Source organism: Canis aureus, chromosome 14 (assembly GCF_053574225.1).
Source record: "Canis aureus isolate CA01 chromosome 14, VMU_Caureus_v.1.0, whole genome shotgun sequence".
Taxonomy (NCBI): Eukaryota; Metazoa; Chordata; class Mammalia; order Carnivora; family Canidae; genus Canis; species Canis aureus.
In genome coordinates, this window is record NC_135624.1 from 36,049,022 (window position 1) to 36,069,891 (window position 20,870).

A 20,870-nucleotide genomic window follows, 5' to 3' on the forward strand; every position below is an offset into this window, starting at 1 on the left:
TTTTCTCCAGCCATCTCTCCGTTCTCTCTGCATCTGCATTTGGCTTCCATTCAGTCTCTTCCTAGAGACCTTAGCTCTCCAAGACTGTCTCCCCTTGTTTCCTGTCCCCTTATCCTGCTAAACTCTTTATGTTCGGTTAGTCCTGTTCTCTCCCTGCCCCTCTCTCAGAGCACAGCTCTCCTGTTCTTTTTACAACTTGATAACTGTTCTGCTTTTTCACTCAGTCTCCTTATTTCTCCGTCCATCTCTTGTCAGATTCTCTCCCTCACTGCAAATGTATTGACCTTGATTTTCTGTGCCTTTTCCCATGGGTGTCCTTGTGTCCCAGCCTATCTTTCAGGCTTTGCCTCCTATCCTCTCCTGCTCAGTTTGTTACACCACCTCACTATTTGCCCCTCTTCCTCTATCCTCCTTTCCCTTCCCTTCAAATGCAGCCTCTCCCCATTAGTATGTGCTATATGCTCAATCTATACAATGACACCAGGGTTGTGTTGTTAGGGAATGACACGTGATGATTTCTCTGGTTTGTTTTGACCTTGACTTCCCCTTGGATGGTCTACAGGCGGCTGTTCCATTTGAATGAGTCAAGTCTCTGTTGGTTTGATACTTGTGCTCCAGAACATTGCTCCTCGGCGCAGTTTCATATTTTACACCCTATGAATATCATGCCCAGAAGCTCACAATCTTTCACCACAATGTAGCAGGTGACACAAAGAGAATTTGTTACAAAAGAAAGCAAACCTAAACACATGTCATTGTTGGATTAATAATAAAAGGTCAAAAATCTTGTGGGAGAAAGATGAAAACTTGTAGGTTGGAAATATGAAACATGATAGTGTACTTTCTAGACAGAGGTCACACATTTTATGCAATACCAGCCTCACTTTCTGTATGAAAAGACTGACACTCAGAGAGAAGTGCTTGTCCAGAATTGTTCACAGTGCTGACAAGTGCATGAGTTGGGATTCAGATCCAGGTTTTCACACCCCTATTTCTGAGTGGGTAGACTAACTGTGGCTGGCTGTCACTCACACTGCAACCACCAGAGACAAATATATAGGAAGACGGATAAATGATTAAATGTGCATGTTTATAATGATTGGATACTTATGGAAATAGACTGTATGAACTAAAATTCCAGAGCTAAGACCTCCTGCGCTTTTCTTTCATGGGGGCACATGCTGACTCTGACTCTGGGCTTACAGAGGTAAGGGACTCTGCATGACAGAGCTCAGCCAGTGGGGGTCCTAAGGACAGCAATTGCTGCCATGACCAAGCAGAGCCAAAACACCCTCATCATGTTTTACAGCTGCCAGCAAGCTTGGGCCTGGGCTGGGAATTCAGAGTGAGATCACAGATTACCTAGAAGATTACCTCCTTCCACCAGAAGGAGGAACCCACAGTAAGCTCATGCAGATCCTGCCCTGAGGAACTTTGTCAGAATTGGATCCTGCATGCAGTAGAGGAATAAGAAGATGAAATCAAAATCTCTGAACCACAGAATTATTAGGATTTAAGATAGAGGCAGGCAGTACTCTCAAACAAAAACCCAGAGTGGATGGTGCTTGAAGAAGGGGCTGGGTTAAAAGAGGCACACACTTGAGACTCCCGAAAATTGAGAATCAATCTTGACTCAGCTCTGTTCCTGAGCAGCCCCTAATTTATCTGGGAAGAGAGCAAACTATGTCTGCAAATAACATTAATTCTGACCAATATGTTTCTCGTATATACCATGCCAGATGTATATATATTTGTGTGGAAGCAGAAAAATGTAACTGATAACCAAGGAAAAAAGGACACGAAGGCAGATCCACTTATGGCCCACTGAATGGCACAAAAGGGTTTTAAAACAGCTCTGAAAAATGAGACAATAACAGACAAATAATATTTTAAGAGAAAATTCAAATAGGTATTCTAGATCCCAAAACTACAAAACCAAAAATAAAAAACTCATTGAATGGAAAGACAAAGAAAGATCAATTGAAACTATCCTATTCTATATATATATATATATATATATATATATATATATATATATATTTATTTATTTATTTATTATTGGTGTTCAATTTGCCAACATATAGAATAACACCCAGTGCTCATCCCATCAAGTGCCCATCAAGTGCCCACTTCAGTGCCCGTCACCCAGTCACCCCCACCCCCCACCCACCTCCTCTTCCACCACCCATTCATTTCCCAGAGTTAGGAGTCTTTCATGTTCTGCCCCCCTTTCTGATATTTCCCACTCATTGATACTATCCAAGCAAACACAGAAAGGGGGAAAAAAATAAAAGGAAGAACACAGAAGAGCTTAAGAGACATGTGGGACACAGTTCTCATGTTGATGTGGAATATATGTTAGAAGTAAACTTTGCAGAAATAATATCCAGGAATGTTCAAAAGTGATGAAAAATATCAACCCACAAATTTAAGAAGCTTGATAAACTCCATGCTCAAAAACATAAAGAAGGGGCCCCAGGGTGGATCAGTTGTTTAAGCATCAGACTCTTGGTTTTGACTCAAGTCAAAGTCATGATCTCGGGGTCATGAGATTGAGCCCTGTGTCAGGCTCCTCACTCAGTGAGGAGTCTGCTTAAGATTCTCTCTCCCTCTCCTGCTGCCCCTCACCTCTAAAATCAATACACACATCTTAAAAAGAAAACAGCAAGAAAAACCCTATTGAGGCACATCCAAACTTACCAAATTATATACAATAAGAAAAATCATTAAATCAGCTGGAGAAAAAAACACATTATATTTATTAGAGCAACAGTAATGCTGATGGCTGACCTTGCAGCAACGAGGAAGATGTAAGCCAGAAAAGAATGGAATGATGTCTTTCAAAGTGAAGAACAAATCTAAGATTTCTAAGCATAGACATTATATTTACTTGACTATTTAAAGATTGTGAGCTGAAAAATTTTTTGCTTTCTTCTGTTTGAAGGACATCCCAAAGAGGCTTGGTCTTGTGTCTTTTATAGCATAACCCCTGGGTTTGTGTTCATAGCAGGGATAGGAATCTAAGAGGATACAGACTCTTTACCATCTCTTCATTCAGTATTTCCCACAAGAAACAAATATAAGTGCAGCCTGGCAGATTAAAGGTACTTTTCTGGCCACATTGAGAGTAACCGGGGTTTCAGCAATTGAAAAGATGATGCACACATGTGAGTGTTTTATTTCTTTCTCTCCCAAGATTATTTCCTTTCCATCATCTGAGCTTAAAAATATATAGTTCCCAAACCTACCTCCTGGACTGCTGAGTACATATGGGTTGTTCCTGCTTCTTAGTTTCATTCATATTGTCAGAATAGAACATTGGTTTGGTTTTCTTGAGTTTAAGATATGTGTTCCTGAATCTCTTGCAAGACATTTTCAAAAATGAGCAAAGTATAAGGAAGAAAAATGAGGGGGAGGCATTGCAATCACGTGGAAACAGACATAGAAGTTGGTTATTATTTTTTCCCTTTGTAAAAAGTCTCCTGGATATTGAAATGAAGCTATCAATGTCACCTTCAAAGAAATTGATGGAGCAGAGAACAGAGCTGCGAGAAGGAGAGCTGGGCATGCAAGAGATGGTGACAATCTGTGAGCAAAGCTCTGGGATACATGAGAAAGCAGATTGCATGCACGTCTTACCATGTGTGACTGCACCTCCGAGGGACCTTCCAGGTCAAAGCCAGGGAGACTCACTTGCCCTCTGTGTCTGTGATTGGGGAAGAGCCATTCAAAAGACTGAATGTATTCCTTTACTTTTGGTTTCTAAGGATTTTCTTTGATTGCTTGATTCTTCATTTTGGAGAAAGGTACAGATGGAATTTATCATTTGAAGATTTCTTATATTTTGTTCTTTACACCTCTTCATATAACTTCATGTTAAATTCTCCTTACTGTGGAGAGCCATGAACTGTTATTAGTCTGATATGGGACATATTCTCAAGAAAGCTATGAGGGTCTATGAGAAATGATGTGGGATTTCCATCATATCGATAATGTGGATGCATGTTTCCATGAATGAAAAATTCTGAATCTGATCTCCAATGTGTGTGTGTGTGTGTGTGTGTGTGTGTGTTGGAGGTGGAGAGGTGTGTTTCCCACACTACCAAGCAGTTCTCTGACACCATCTGGGTGTACTACAATTCAACTCAATTCTGATAGTGCCTACCTAGAGATGCATCGGATTCCACAGGTTCAGGGCTGAGTCCTATAAGACTGCCCTCACTTGAGATGCCAATTTCAAGACCAGATTGCTTCCAGGGCTTTTGACCAACTGGCTATAGTTTGGAAGTTCCCATAACCCCCTTCTTGGGTTGTGTTAATTTGCTAGAGTGACTAACAAGACTCATGGAACCTGTTTAGTCACTAGATTCCCGATTTATTATAAAAGATAGTAAAAGATATGAATAATGCCAGATGAAGAGATACATGGGGTGTTGGCCATTGTTGATTTAACTCAATCCCCAGCTCCTCTCCTCCTGGAGGTCAAGGGGTGGAAGTTCTAACCCTCTAGTCACAGGACTGACTCCACTGGCAACCGGTTCTCCATCCTTAGGTGCTTCCAAAAGTCACTTCATTAACATAACATAATATGTCTTTACTGCTTTCCATACTTAGGAAATTCCAGGGGTTTTAGGAACTCTGTGCCAGGAACTGGAACAAAGATCAAATACTTATTCAGTACTATAAGCAACAATATTATAATGTTTTACCCTCCAAATGATAAGCCAGGATGAGAAGATGCAAATATTTATTAAAGGGTGGAGGAGATCTAGCATCTTGCTAGGGGAGAGGACAGGGATGAGATTAAAGTGTCTGGGGCATAGGGAGGTCAGCAAAGGTCAGGCGGAACCTTGAAAGGAAGGGGTTTGTTGGTAGTGAACCTGCCACCTACTTAGCATGGTCACAACCACCAGCCTGGCTAACACAGATGTGTGCTTAGAGACAGCTAGACCAGACAAAATCCCTTTAAAATAAGTAATTTCCAACTCAGTGTTCAATAGCGTACAATTGTGAATTCAGTGGGGTCATCTGAACTATGAATGAACTATGGGGATATATTTGGCCTGAACTAGAAAAAGGCCAACCTTTATTCCCATTTCCCTCTCTCTAAGCCCAACTGTTCCTGCTTTGACTTACAAGGATGAAGAAGCTACATCTCCCAGCCAGAAGGAGGCTCCAGCCTTATTGCCACATCCTTTTGGAAAAAAGGAGGCAACACCATTATTCTACATAATCTGCCATAAAAATGCAAGTGATTTTAAATTTTATCTAGCTTTGTCTAGCTCCATTGTCCCAGAAGCTTGGCCTTGACCAACATCTGTGTTTCTTTACCCCACTTGTGGGAGAAATCTGGCAGGAGCTTTGAGAGCATTCAGAAGCTAGCATGTGGCTAAGTGTCCTAACCTCAGGACCACATCTGTCTTTCTTCCTTTGATTTTTTCTTCGGAGCACTTGGAAATTTGCATATGATAGACATCTTCACCCTTGCAATTCCCTGGGTTTTCATATCTTCAAAACGAGAGGTTTAAAACACAGTGGGTTTTATAGCTACTTTCTAGCTTAGCAGTTCTACAGGTGCACGAAGACCCAGTTTGGAAGAATTTGCAGTCTCCCCAGAGAAGGGATGTGCGGGATGGATGACAGAAGTTATGGTGCCAAATTAGGATTTGATAAATCTCTGGACCAATGAAACAAAATGACAACCACACCTGGATAGCACTGAGCAAATGGAATTTAAATTTTAAGATTTTTTTATTATTATTTCTCATCTCCAGAAGATTGCTCTGTCAACTGCAGATAGGTATTGATTGTGAGGTCAGCCAGGATTATGATTCTCCAGGCTGTGTTCTTATTTGTCTGTCTTAAAAGAGACCAGAGGAAAAAAATCTGTCTCAATGACTAATATCAGTTGATAATGGTAAAATCTGACGTCCCTTTATCCAAATTCAGTACATGCATGATCCAAAGCTATGTTTCCAATTTCCCATTGCATTGATGCTACTGTGTATAGTACAGAAGTTCTTTAGGCTGGTCACTGCTTCAGCAACTGGCCTCAGATGGCTGGAGTCCAATAAAGCTGCCAGGAATAAAAGTCTTCATCCATTAAGATGCAGTCTTCTCTGTTCTGTGACCCTTTCAAACTAATCCTTGTAATGTGTTCATGTAAGACCTGGTTTTTGTTTGCCTGTCTCAGACTAAATTTGCTCATGGTGAGATCGTAGGTATGTACATACCCTAGAGCACCATTCTCCTCTATAAACCCTAAATCTGTCCTTGATTACATGATTTAGTCTCTCCTTTGAATCACAAAGTGAACTCAAATTCTTCACTGGATCCGAAGTTCTGTCCTCTGTCTTAGTCAATGTGATTGGGGCTCCTTCAGTGGCTCCAAGGACTCTTGCCTTGGGAGTCAGTTGTCCCCCAAGGGGATGATCCTACTGGGCTGGCTGGGTCTTGTGTTAACTTAAATGAACTTACCCATGTAGAACAGAGAGGATATTATGGGCCTAACTTTAACCATCTTGATACAGCCACTCCTGCTGCCAAAGCCCTCACTCAGCAGCTTGGTGACATGCCAATCTCAACTGGTTAATCATGTGGCCATTGGTTACTATGTTCCAAGTCAGTCAACCCTATCTTTGGGACTCAGCCTCATGATGAAACATAGTCTCAAGAACAATCCATTATATCCTAGAAATAATAATAGACTCTATATCCAGATGTCCTTTGAATATCTCCTTGCAAATATCTCCTCCCTGGCTCCACTTGAATCTTGATTCTCTAGGGATTACAAACTAAGGATTGTTTGCATGTAGGAGTGAATTTATCATTTATCCTCCTGTATCTTTTATATATGCATATATAAAAATCTATCTGTTGAAAGAGAGATTTTAAGGAATTGGCTCATGCAAGTATGGAGACTGGCAAGTCCAAAATCTGCAGAGTGAGCTGGCAGCCTGGAGACCCAAGGAAGAGTTGAAATTGTAGTTCACGTCTAAATCCTGTCTGCTGACATTATTCCCTCTTGCTTCAGATCAGTCTTTTGTGCTAGTGAAGTCTTCGACTGATTAGATAAGGCCCACCCATATAAATGGGGGCAATCTGTTTTATTTGAAATCCACCAATTTAAATTGTAATCTCACCACCAAAAAGCCCTCAATAATGTTTGCTCACATATTTGGGCACCATGGTTCAGTCTAGCTTACATATAAAATTAACCATTACATTGTCTAAAAACATCCAGTCTAAGGTTAATGATATAAATCCTTTGGACTTTTGTTTTCTGAACTGTAGCTTAGGAATAAAATGTCTTTCTCACATAGCTGTTTTGAAAATCAAATGAGGGAATATGTTTGAAGGCACTTCAAAAATTCTACAATGTAGGCCTCAAATTAATTATATCAAAGAGGTATGTTAATTTTCACTAAAATGTCTCCTCACACCACTAAACTGTGAGCTCCTTAAATTCAGGTATGGTAGCTTATTCACCAACACATACTCAATACAGAAACAATACCTTTTGGTCCATATAAATTTCACATGTTTATTAATTCAACTGGCACTTACTATGTATCTTCGATGTTGCAGCCACTTTGTACAGCTTGGAGATGTTTATAATGTATATAATGTAATTAGCAATATTTTCTGAGATTTTAAGGAAGTAGATGAAAAATGAAGTCTGAGTTTTCTTATCAATGCATGCTGACTTTTTTGTTGGATTTTTGTTGGATTCTTTCTGGGACTTGAACTCATTCTTCTCAACCACCCAGTTGGGGGAGCTTGGTAAATAAGCATCTCTACCTTCATGATGGTGGTGCCCATATCATATCTAGACATCTATGTTTATCTGACAAAAACCAGATCCCCAGTACTGACAACTGAGCCTCCCCCTCTCTTTGTCCCAACTACCCCCATGGAGCCTGGATTTTGACCAATTTGCTGTGTTGGATTTTACCCTCAATGATTTCTTCTGGTAATTTGCCAATATATCTACTAACAGATGAGGTAGGTTTTGCTATTTGGTATTCCAGTTGAGATGCCGATACTCCATCTTACAGTCAGAGTATGTCCCTCTATGTGATGGTATAAAACCAACAGTAGTTGGTGTTCTTATTTCATATTTATTATTCTGAATGGCAGGTATTATTCCTATGTGTACCAGGAACTATGCTAAGGACTTTACATAGAAGGAACTAACTAGGGACACTGTCATTATCATCACCATCATCATCATCATCATCATCATTTTTAGGTAAGGGATTCAGAAAGTCAAAAAATATTCTTACAGATATAACATTTATGTGATAAAGCTGTATTTCAACTCAGACTCATCTGAATCTCAAACCCATGCTTATAGGCCAATATGGTTTATCTGTAATAACCTCAGCTTCCAAAGCTCTGTCAATCTTTTGCTTGGATGAGCTATAACTTTCCCTATAAATCAGATTTAATCACAGACCAAATAAGCAGCAAAGTTGTCTGGATGTTCCAGACCATCCGACTGGGTTGCTTTGCCTACAGTTAACCTCTTTTCATGTTCACAGCTGGTCTTTTCTTGCCTACTGGAAAGAAAAGCAGTACAACTAACTACATTTCGAGATAGACTGTTTTTTTGTTGAGCCATTATACCACAAAGAGAAAGAGCAGAACACCTATTTTCCCCATTTTTTGCTGGTGAAATCACTGAGAAAAATAACTCCAGTCTCAGGGTTGAATTGTATTAGAAAAAAAATTGGATTTCTAATAAAAAGAAAGTCTGATTAAAATCCACTGACCATCTTATTTTAGGTCAGAGTTTTGTAAACTTCATCAGCTTTTTGAATCAAACAATTCTTGTGTCCCCTGTGCTCCCACTTATTTTTTTTTTCTCTGAGAAGATCAAACTGCCTGGATGCCAACAAAGAAAAGGTGGAAATAGGAAACCTAAAAATTTGGATGGAGAAGAAAGAAGACCATGCATCAATCAGACAGAGCCCTTGGCCAGCAAAGTATTTGTATCAGCAAATGAAAATTCTATTCAGGATCCAATAAATGTAACTCATAAATGTTTAATCCACAAAAAAAGAAAACAAATTTGATTTCAATTGGGAAGGAATATTTTTTGTGAAGCACAGCAGTTTTAGACATTCATGGAAAAATTCATAGTTAGCAAGTTTGAATTTTCATAAATCCTTCATGCAATTTATGGAGCATTTTTCATATAATAATATCATCACTTCTTTACATCTTTATTCACCAAATTCCTTCACAAGAAGATTTACTTTCTAATGTAAGCTGCATCTCTGATTAGCGATATGCCTAAAGGCATAAAGCACAAGTTCTCAGGGTCTCTGCTGTCCTATTGGTTCAAAATTTATGTTTGGATATATGGAAATCTCTTAATATACTGCAAAGTGGAATTTGGCAAACTTTTCCTGTAAAGGGCAAGATAGCAAATATTTAGGGCTTTGCAGGCCTTGCAATCTTTAACACAACTACTCAACTTGGCTACTGTAGCATCAAAGCAGTGTGGGCAAGGAGTAAACAAACGATCTTGACTGTGTCCCCACAAAACTTTACTTATGGGACACTGAAATTTGAATGTTTTATAATTTTCATATGTCACAAAAATTGCTCTTCTTTTTTTTTTCTTAAATAATTCTAAAGCTAAGAACCTTTCTTAGGTTTGAGGGCCATATGGAGACAGGTGGTGGATCATATTTAACCAGTGAGCCATTGTTTGCTGACTTCTGTTGTAAAACGGTACTACTTTAATCTTAGAGGTATGTAAAAAATATAACAAAATTGAAAATACAAAAAAGTACTTTAAGATGATATTTTCATAATATCAAATAAAAATAAAATTAAAAAAAATAGACAAACATACTGATTAGTACTGCTCTAGAAAATCTGATATTTCATCTAGATGCAGAAACTATTCCACTTTCATCAGGAAGACAGCAGTGGAAATAAAACTTAAAATCATCTTTTTTAATTAAAAATATGAGTTTCTTAATCTTATAAGGCAAGAAATAGCCATAGATCATTATGGAGTACGCATCAGGAAATAAGCATGATATTCCCATTTCAGTCTTCATTGCTAATTCTCTTTTGATACAAAGTTTGTGTAAACTGTGTAATTGAAGAGTAGATGTAAATTAATTAATCTCTACCAAGGTGAGATGTATTTTTTTTCAATGTTTCTGCTATGAAAAGTGCTTAGCTATACTCAGAGAAGAATTTTTCCTTCTAAATATTAGGAAGAACAAAGTCTAAGTTTGGCTATCAGCTTAAAAAAGGCCAAAAAACAAAACAAAAAAAAACCCAGATTATTCAAATTTCATTTTTATGTGTTGAGTGCCTTCTCTTATCCAGCTAATGTAACATATAAATATAGTATTCTAACTTCAATTCTATAATACATAAAAGAACTTTGTGGCAGATTATACAATTTCAGCTTGATACATGAAGAAACCTAGAGAATTTTGTTAACTTGTCATTCCTACCTCAATATTCCCACAACTGTGGGAGTGAATACACATGAAGACAGTTATTAAAGAAGAGGTATTCAATGGGAGAGTAAGTGGAGGGGGCACAATCTGTGGGTGTCTACTATGTGCAGGGCATTATGGGAGGTACAAAGCATATCCATTCATCAATCTCATGGACTCATGGATGATCTCTCAAGTGCCAGTGCCATCAAACCTGGTGTGACCCTTATAAAGTAAGTGTATTACCTCAAACTTCCAACAACCTTGCAAACTGGAAGTTATTACTACTGTTTAAGGAATGAAAAGTCTAAAACAAGAATTCAGGAGCTTAAGATCGAGAAGGAGAAGGTGTTGGTACCAAGATATGAACTTGCATTTATTTGACATAAGAGGTTCTGCTCATTTAACACCACACTGCCTCCACGGCCATGGAAATAACAGACTCCCTTCGTTAGGTGTCTCCAAGTGCTTTCCACACTTTTAGCTCTCCACGTGTTTTCACTTTGACATGAAAGAAAGAAAGAATTCTGCTTAGAAGGTTCCCAGTTTTCTGATAATTTGGGGGAATAGTTTGCTTTGTTTCCTAACTGTGTCTGTCGCAGAGAGGGTTATGGATGCTTGAAATGAGTTGGAAGTGGGTTTTTATTTGTTTGAAATTATTTCACCAGCCTTCCCTGACATTTGCTGTTAATTATTCACTGGGAAATGGAGAAATATGTCAACACAACATTTGTCACTGGTTATTTAGAGACGCTCAGGTTGACAGATCTTGGCAGGATCTTTGAAAGATGTATCTGACGTGGTTGCTTTTAGTCTCCTTATTTATTTTCTCTTCTCAAGACTGTAAAATAAAATCTTCAGCTAGTGAAGCCATGAAATAGCTACTCACAACAAAGACAAATATTTTGGACATGCTAGTGGTCCTGCAACCCTGATTGACAAAGTAGGCAGTCCTAACTTGGCCCCTCTTTCCAGAACATTGAGGGTAGAGGGAAACCAGTGTGTTTCAGGTCTGAAGAAAGTCAGATAATAGATGGAGCTGTTAAGTGTTTCTTTACCACCCCCCCACTACCACACCAAATAGCCGTGAGGAGACTCCTTACAACAGTTTATCCTCTAAGGACCAGGATAACCACAAAATTGCATACAAAAAAAATTCTAAAACCCACTAATATGACATCATGAGATCGGTTGTGACCAGTGGCTCCTCTTTCTTGCCAAGCTTGAACTCATCTTCTCTCAGTTACCTGTGTTGTCTCTGTCCAATCTACTGTATTCCATGTGATGTGGTTATTGAAATAGGGCTGTCTGACATTCCAGAAGACCAGCATTCCAGTGCTGGCCCTGTGCTACTCACCGAGTGAACCCAGTCTATTCATCCAACTTCCTGGACACATATTCTCTCATTTACGGTTTGTTATTATTTATTTTTTTAAAGATTTTATTTATTTATTTAGGAGAGACACAGACAGAGAGGCAGAGACACAGACAGAGGGAGAAGCAGGCTCCACGCAGGGAGCCCGATGTGGGACTTGATCCCGGGACTCCAGGATCATGTCCTGAGCCAAAGGCAGATGCTTAACCATTGAGCCACCCAGGCATCCCATATTCTCTCATTTTTAAATCAAAATTGGATGTTTAAGTCAATTGATGATTCTTCTGCTCAACACTTCCTATCTCATTCAAAAGAAAATCCAAGTGTTCCAAATTTTAAAATTATTGTAGGATCTATGGTGTTGTCATTTGACCTCAGCCTGACTCTTCTTTTCTGCTCTGGCAATGTGCTGACCTCCCTGCTTCTTCTAGAGCGTGCTAAGCACACTCAACCTTAGGGCCTTTGCACTTAATGCCCTTCTGCCCAGAGTTCTCTTCCCCCCAGCATTCATATAGTTTCCTCCATCATTTCACAAGGTATCTGTTCAAATGCCATATTGTCGGAAAGGCCCTCCTCCTCCACCCCTTCCAAATGTCCCATTCCCCAATCTAGCAGTCTTTACCATCTGAAAACATGTGGGTGCAAGACCATGACAGCAGGGACCATGCAGACAGCAGATGTTCCTAATGCTTTGCACTTTGGCTTCCCCTTCCTGTGAGCATAGCAAAAAGGAGTCTGTGCCACTGTCACTACATTGTATGGTGAATGGTGAATGGGATCATGGTGACTTAAAGGTCCTGAGTTTGGGCATGGTTTCTCTTTTCTCCCATTCTTCCATATGAAAGAAACAGGACCACAGTAGCATAGGGAGACAGGGGCATCTCGACCTTTCCCTGTCTTTTGGTCTTCCTCCTTTTTCTCATTCATCTCTCCCTTCCTATGGCACATTTTTTAAGCTTAGACGAGTAAAATAGGAACAGTGACCACATTCTGGATGAGGTGCTATAGCCCCAAATATCAAACGTTACCCTGGGACTATATGAATAGGGCAGGAAGCATTCAATTGCTACATCTTTTCCTTTCCATGTGGCTTATACATACATCTGTTTTGGAGGCCTCTGGGGAAAAGCTAAGTGATTGGCAGAGATGAATTTAGTCATCCTCAGGTCCTCTGGTGATAAAATCATCTTAATGACATCAAAGATTTATTTATATCAAAGATGCTTTGATTAGGTACTAGAAAACACCTGTTACTGGATGCAAAGGCATGTGGTAAGTAACAGACATGGCTCCTAATAGTATAAAAATTCTTCTAATGATATTACCCCAAATAAATCTTCAATCATAAGTTATTCGTGGCCTTTCATGCTTGGGCCCCACGTGAGGTGCTGACGTGATAATGGAAAACAAGCTCAAAAAGAGTGGTGCCTGGATGGAGTTTACATGCCAAGAGAGTAGAGGACAGAACACAGGTAACTACTAAACACATGAATTAAGTAGATGCAAATTGGAAAGCAAACTATAAAACAAACAGAACGTCCTGATGCATGATACTTAAGTGATCTATTTTAGATAAATACTTTAATGCCAAGTGTGGAAGGCCACAACGGCACCAGAAATACAGTGAGCTGAGCTGTGAGAGCAGCATCCCAGGAGAGGAAGCAGCAAGGACAAAATGGGGATGGAGCTGAAGAGGAGGCGGGTGTAATTTAAACGGGCCCTCATTCATCATGGAGAAGCATCTGAACTTTATTATGAGTGCAATGAGAATTTATTGAAGGGTATTTAGACAGAGGAAAGACATAATCTGATTTATATTGTTAACAGATTGTGCTGGTTACAAGGTAGAGAATGGGTTGGAAGGTACAACAATAAAAGCAAAGACCATGTTTGGCAAGCCCTGGGAAACGGGAAAATTTAACCATCTTGACACTTAGCTGATTCTACCTCAAGTCCAGATGCTGACAGGCAGAACCAGTTCTAGTTAAACAAATGAGTACCGTGAGCTGAGATGAATGTCTACTGTGTCCATGGTATATGGCAGCTGGAATAAGCTAGGAAAAAAATAGATGATGAAAACTCCAGAACTTCCTCTAAGCCTAATTTAGACTAATTTGTATTTATCTCCTTGAAGGGCTAAGGGAATTCCATAAGGGACACATTCCAAATATTAGTGCCAGAATCTGGCCTCTTGGCCAAGGCTTGATCAATTTGGACAGCAATCCAGCCAAAAGTGAAAGAAGACAGAAGTATATAATTAAATGAAAGAAGATAAAAATGCAACTCATTTCTAAAACAGTGTGCCTGCCACTGGTCACCCAGGAATAGTTAGTGCTCCTTAAGGGTGTCTGTGGGTCCTGGAATGACAGAGCCAAAAATACAGCAGGAGAGCATTACCACAGGAAGAGAGTGACAACAAAGAAAAAGTCCACTTGAGACACAATTTGGGCTTTGTACAGCATTAGAGTACTCAAAATGCTCTGTAATCAATAACTGTGACATGGCAAGTGGAGATTTTATTCTGGCCTTAAAGCCTAAGTTGGGGCACATGGCTCTGAGATACTTCACTGTACTTTCCCATCCATCATTTCAGCAAAGTCAACGAATGGGGTTTGGTTCACATGAACAAGTCCCCCAGAATATGGGGCTGAATACAATGGACATGGTTACCACTGTGTGATGTCACAATTTCCTGGAGTTAATGGGTTTTAAACAGAGAGTCACAGAGGTAAGTGACTGTGGGGTAGAGATCATTACCACATTTACCAGTTATGGAAATTGACAGTTCTTGACAAGGGTAAGATGACAACCTAGAGTATTTCAACTCAGTCTACTATTCTTTCCTTCCACTCTTAAAGTTTGTAATCTTTGGCCAATGGGGAAAATAGCAGTTCACTATGTCACTTGCTAGATCAAATGGGATAAATGATTGCTACTTCTCAAGCTCTTCAGTTGGCCATCAGCGTTCCTCATGTCTTTGAGGTAGAATAATACTTTCCAAAAGTGAAAGATAAATTGTATTAAGAAGTACACTCAAGAAGGAGTACCTGGGTGGCTCAGCCAGTTAAGGGCTGGACTCTTGACCTCAGCTCAGATCTTGTGTCCTGAGTTCAAGCCCTGCATTGGGCTCCACACTGGGCATGGGGCCTATTTTAAAAAAGAAAAATCCTTACTCAAGAAGATAGCATTCCACCAGTAAGAAAACAAAACAAAACAATCCTGGCTCTTTATTAGTCACCAGTTATGTAACATTGACTGAGTCACTATACCCTCTTGGACTTCTCTTTGTTCATCTGGACACAAGAAAGGAGGTGTGAAGGAGTAAAATACATAATGTTTGCAGTCCTTTGTATTGAAACATGGCGTGCCTCTATGAATTTAAGCTAAGAGAGAGCATGTGTTAAGATGCGTGGCACTGTGTCTGCAGGCACTTATCAAAAGTTGAAAGAAGAATTGTAATGAAGCAAGGAAAGGCCAGTGTGGTGGCATCAAGGAAATCCTATTTTCACCTTATAGGAGAGGACTCAAGTGACCTGGAGCCTGATATCTGTGGTCCCAGGCCAATTTTAGGTTGTTAAGTGACCTTTGTGCCTTCTTACATCAGAAAAGCTACCACATGGAAAAGGTGACAGGCTCCTTGAGTGAGACCCAAGGGAGCACAGGGAGGTAGAGTGCACAAGTATTTGGAGGGAGAGGGTCACTCTCATCACAGGGAATCCTCTTCTAAAAGCAAAAGCTGATTGAGACAATTAGTTTTCCCCCCTCATTGGAAGTTTCCAGTGACCAAGTGACTGCTATCAAGAATATGATAGTATCAGGGTGATAGGCAGGGATTAATTACATTTAGGGTAACCTTGAACCTGTAGTTTTGTGTGTTTGTGTTTCTTGTCCACTATTTCATTCAGTTTTCTTTAACATTCAGCCAATATTTGAAAAGTCCCCCTATGTACTCACATTTTTGTCGATGTCCAAGAATACAAAGACTTAACCTTCTCTCCACCTTGGGGGCCAACATGCTTAGATATGTAAGAGGACTTGAAAGAAACAACTGGAAGAGTCAAAGAATGGGGAGGTAATGTGATATCCTGAAAGTCAAGGAAGGGCTTCATTTCCAGAAATGGAAGGAGAGTATAAATGTTAAACATTTTAATTAAGCCATGATGTTAAATAGGAACTCATTTTTCTTAGCCTTCCCCAGATGTGGTGCTGTCTCGCACAAGAAGACTGGGGTGTAGGGCAAACATGGGTTCGCCTCCTGATAGACTTGAGTGCAAATCCTGATGCAGCCAATTCTGCAGTTATTTCTGGGCAAATATCTGCATATTGTAATATTTTCTTCAGTGAGTTTCTTGTTGGAAACAAGATTATCTATTTCTTCATGAGAGACATAGAGGCAGAGACATAGGCAGAGGGAAAAGCAGGCTCCTTGTGGGGAGCCCGATGTGGGACTTGATCCCAGGATCCTGGGATCAGGATCTGAGCCAAAGGCAGATGCTCAACCACTGAGCCACCCAGGTGTCTCTGTAGGAAACAAGATTAAATAATAAATGTATGAGTCTAGTGCGTGGTTAAGCAATGGCTATCCAATACGTTTTGGTCACTTTCCTGAGCAGTTGAATATATTTTCTAGAAAATGAGTAGAATTGACTGCAGGAATATCACAAATCCTAGCATTGAAGGAAAAACAAATAAATTCATACATTTGTTTATTCTTTCAGCAAGCTTATATAGGATAGCTATTGTACATCATCATGCCTGTTCAGGTCTCAGCAAACAAAAACATAAATAAAATGAGATTTACAATCCCAAGATCTCCAAAGCTAGTGAGAGTTTTTTCCCCATGTATTTTTTGGAGGGCAAATAAGAAATTTTTATAAACGTGGAACTGAATTCTTGGTATGTACCTTACCCTGGATTCTGCAGAGAGCAGCAAATGGTATTGGGTCTGATAGGACTGCCCCATAGAATCTTCTGTGATGATGGAGATGTTCATTTGGGACTCTTAGCTATGGAACCACTGAAATGTGGATAGTGCAATGGAGGGATAGAATTTTAAATTTTATTTCATTTCCATTCATTTAAATTTTATTGTGAATAGTCAGATATGATTAACGACTGCTATACTAGACAGGCAAGTGGAAACCTTGAGTTCCCTCGAGCTTGATGTATTTAAGGTGTATCATCTTATCTTGATGGAAAAGGAAGCCAAAAGTCACATCAGACGAAGAAAACCAACTACATCTTTTGGCCATATAAATTGCTCCCAGAGAATCCCCAATGTCATACTTGTCACTGTCTGTTTCTTTCAATAATACCTTAAATGCAGCATGAAGCTGGCGACAGAATTGAACATACTGGAGATTTTGCCTGGTAAGCAGTTTCTATTAGAAATTAATCTGAGGGGGACTCTGCCTCAAAGAAGTCCTTGTTTTTCATTTCCTTCTTCTCTCTAACCCCATCCCAGAATTTGGGTGAAATTTTGGCCCAGTGTTCCCCTTACTTGCATTTGTTGACTTGAGAAGAAGTTTGGATGCACAGAACTGAGCTATATATTTACAGCTGGGAGACCTAACTTCAAATCCTATATTTGCCATCTCAACAGGCTCAGCCATTCTACCCAGAAAATGGAGACAATAACGCCTACCTGAGTCGAACATGTTCTGTGACAAGGCACATGTAACTGCTTGGAGAAGCAGGATTTAATGCTTGCCCTTGTCGTAATAAAATAATAAAATAAGCCTTGAACTAGAAGTCAATTTGAAGACACTGAAGTCTGTATCATAAGGAATGAGGTGAGCTATGAAATCCCATTAATTCAAATATTTTAAGTGGAAATAATATTTATAGAGGTAGCAAAAATCTCTTTTTCATCCTTCATGGCAGTATCCATGGACTATGTATGTGATATCAAGCCCAAATACCAGGAGTTTGCAAATGTAGAAAAGTCATATGAAGCCAACCAAATCCAGCACTGGTACACAAGTCTGTCTGCAAACTGCACACCCTAAGCATCATTGAGTGAGCCATTCAGAGTGGAAATTTCAATTTTAGCAGGTGACTCTCTCTGTTTTCCTAAGACTGGCAAGCCACATGACTGTTCTAAGCTGTGGACTTAATTATATTCATTTAAATGTTACCTTTTAGTATAAATTCACCATGTATTCCACTGAGAATGGAGACACAGTACTACTTAGTTCACAAAGAAAGGAAAAGGGGAACAAGAATGTTATCATTTTGTTTCCTTGCATCAATAAACATTTACTGATCTACTAAGTGCTGGATATTCGCTAAGCTCTGTAGATAAAGATGTGCACAACCTATGGTCCCCATTAAGACAGAGTTGCTGGTGGGAAACAGGGCACCATGTATGTAAATAGCTATGACATAGCGAGCTTTCTGGAAGCTCAGGGGAAGAGTCAGAATGTGAAGAACGTGTCCTGAGAAAGACTTTCCAGTGGAATGCAATTCTCCAGTTATTTTTAAAGGTAGAGTAAAGGCTTGCTGGCTGCATGAGATATGGGAATGGAGCCAAGGCCTGGTGACATGGGGAGCAGCTCCCCTGTACCTCAGTAAGTAGTCTGGAGTGTATCAGGAGAGAGGCTGAAGCTGCAGGGACAAAGCTGCTTGGGAGTGGAGGAAGATGCTGAGCTGTATGGTACAGGCTTATTGCATTTCTCTTGCGGGGAAAGAGGTAGCTCAGCAACTGATGTGCGCACTGTTGTGTTCTAGCATGGACATCAGAACAGGAAGAGAACTGAGACGGAGATGAAACATATTTGAGTTTAGGTAATAGCAACAGGAATGGAGGAAAGGGAGTGCGGTTACTAATTAAGAAGAGATACAGAAGGTAGGAGTTAAAGATCTGGTGACATTTGTGGGGATTTTAGGGAGGCAGCTATAGGAAAGACACCATTTGCTAGTTTTGTCAAATTGATTCCAGATACAGGATGTAGGAAAGGAACATACAGGGAAAATGTGGGGTTTTTTTCCCCTTCTCCTTTTCTTCTTTTAAAATATATTTTTCTCTTTTTTCTCTTTATTTTTCTTCTTCCATGAGTTAGGCACTGAGGGTTCGAATGTAATTAGTTCAGTTTTGTACATTCTTTGCTTGAGGTGTCTTGGTAACGTCTTGGTGATATCTGTCTAGAGAGCTTCTGAAAATATGAGCATGGAGTCGAGGGCAGACGTCTTGACCAGAGATGTTTTTGATACAATTTTAAGGCTGTTGAAGTTACAGAATTTGTTGTGTTCACCTTGGGAGGTTGTTAGTGAACAGGAAGATGTTTGGATGAAAGAAAAACACCTATGTTTCCAGGTTGTAGTGGTAAAGATGAAGAGTAGCCAGTGGAAAAGACAGAAAGGGTGCCATCAACAGAGGGAAGACAGCTGAGTGGACTGTCAATGGCCATCATGTCAACTACAGACTCTATGTTAGACACCACACTCGGCGGATGCTGTGCAAGTGAACAGGCATGGACTGGGGGTCACTGAAGAGCCCCAACAGCTGTCATAAGAAGCAATCACTTAAAACAACAATGAGGGAGAAATTAGATGCACGTACAGGATCCAATGAATTATACACCAGCCTGGCACAAGATTCAATGCCAGAAAATATATTAACTTAGAAGTTAAAGGAATAGGGAATTGTATAAAATGTGTGTGGGTAGAGAACTGGTCAAAAGTTGTATAATTCGCAGAGGCTTTGTAAAACCTGAGAAATTAGAAGTCTCCACAGGATTTAGCAAGGGGAGGCTATTGGAAATGTTGGCAAAATAATCCCAGGAGTTGTGGGATCAGAAACCAGGATAGACAGGACACAGGGTGCACACATGGGCATTAAGCGTAGCTCTTTCTTGGAAGTAGAAGGATCCAAGAGAGATGGTCCGGTGGCTAGGGGGATCACAAAGTCAAGGCCATTTGATTTGGGTTTCTTTTGTATAGTTTTGCTATTGATTTATTTTTCACTAGGAGTAACAGGTGTGGCTTTGTGTACACCATGAAAGGAGGCAGTGGACATAAGGATGTAGAATGGGAAAACAAATCATAAATATGTAATGAAATAAGATGCTTGAGACAGCAAGAGAGGACAGTTATGAAAGAGAGAAGTCTTTTGCAGTACTTCTCAAGCAAGGGGAGATTTCCACCTCGCCCCCCTTCCCCAGGGGACGTGGGGCCAGGTCAGGAGTCACTCCTGGTTCTCAGAGCTGTGTTGGGACCCCTGGGTGGCTCAGCAGTTGAGCATCTGCCTTCAGCCCAGGGCGTGATCCCGGGGTCCTGGAAGCGAGGCCTGCATCGGGCTCCCTGCGAGGAGCCTGCTTCTCCCTCTGCCTGTGTTTGCCTCTCTCTCTGTCTTTCATGAATAAATAAATCAAATCTTAAAACAAAAGCTGTTATCTGCATCTAGTGAGGAGAGGCCAGGATGCTGCTAAACATCCCACAGTGCACACAACTGCCTCTCACAACCAACAGTTGGATGGGGCTGACATGGATTGTCCTAATCCACCAGAAGATATGCATTAATAGGAAGCAGTAGGATGTAGAGGCAGCCTCAACTGAGCCTTCTATTTCCTGAGAAAGATGAGGAAGGCTCTGGGACTGGGGAGTGGGGTGTAGGTTTGAAACATGCCTCAGGGAAGCCTTGGATAGAGAACTGAGGGCCCTGCGTGGTACTGGAGAGCTTAGTTGGTTGCCCACTCAATGCACTCCAACTGGCATCTCGGTTAAAACCAACAGTCTGAACCAGAACCCCTATGTGTTTCTCACTCACCAACCCAAACACTGGGCTCCCCTGCTACTATCTTCTGGGGTGCCTGCTGCCTCCTCCCTGGCAGAGCAGTAGCAGGGCTATGAAAGCACAAGGATCACCCACCGCCTTCCCTGGGTGCAGGCCCGGTCCACCTGGTCGACCAGTTTTCCAGCTGTGACTGCAAAGCTGGACTTCCCCAGGGAGAGAGAACTGCACTCCTTTGACACTGCCAGAGGAGTGACACTTGGTCAGGCTCCCCAGGGCAGAAAAACCACGCTCC

The 20,870-nt window shown here is 40.5% G+C and overlaps 1 long non-coding RNA gene across 10 annotated transcripts in view; it reads left to right on the forward strand.

Moving 5' to 3' along the window:
- The first annotated feature begins 14,557 nt into the window (after nucleotides 1-14,557).
- LOC144283366 (uncharacterized) overlaps nucleotides 14,558-20,870 on the forward strand; it is a 28,243-nt gene continuing 21,930 nt past the window's right edge. For all 10 annotated transcript variants that reach the window (XR_013351908.1, XR_013351912.1, XR_013351913.1 and 7 more), the window contains exons 1-3: nucleotides 14,558-14,641; nucleotides 17,447-17,636; nucleotides 17,728-17,898. This is a non-coding gene — a long non-coding RNA (uncharacterized LOC144283366). The remainder of the gene's footprint in view (nucleotides 14,642-17,446; nucleotides 17,637-17,727; nucleotides 17,899-20,870) is intronic.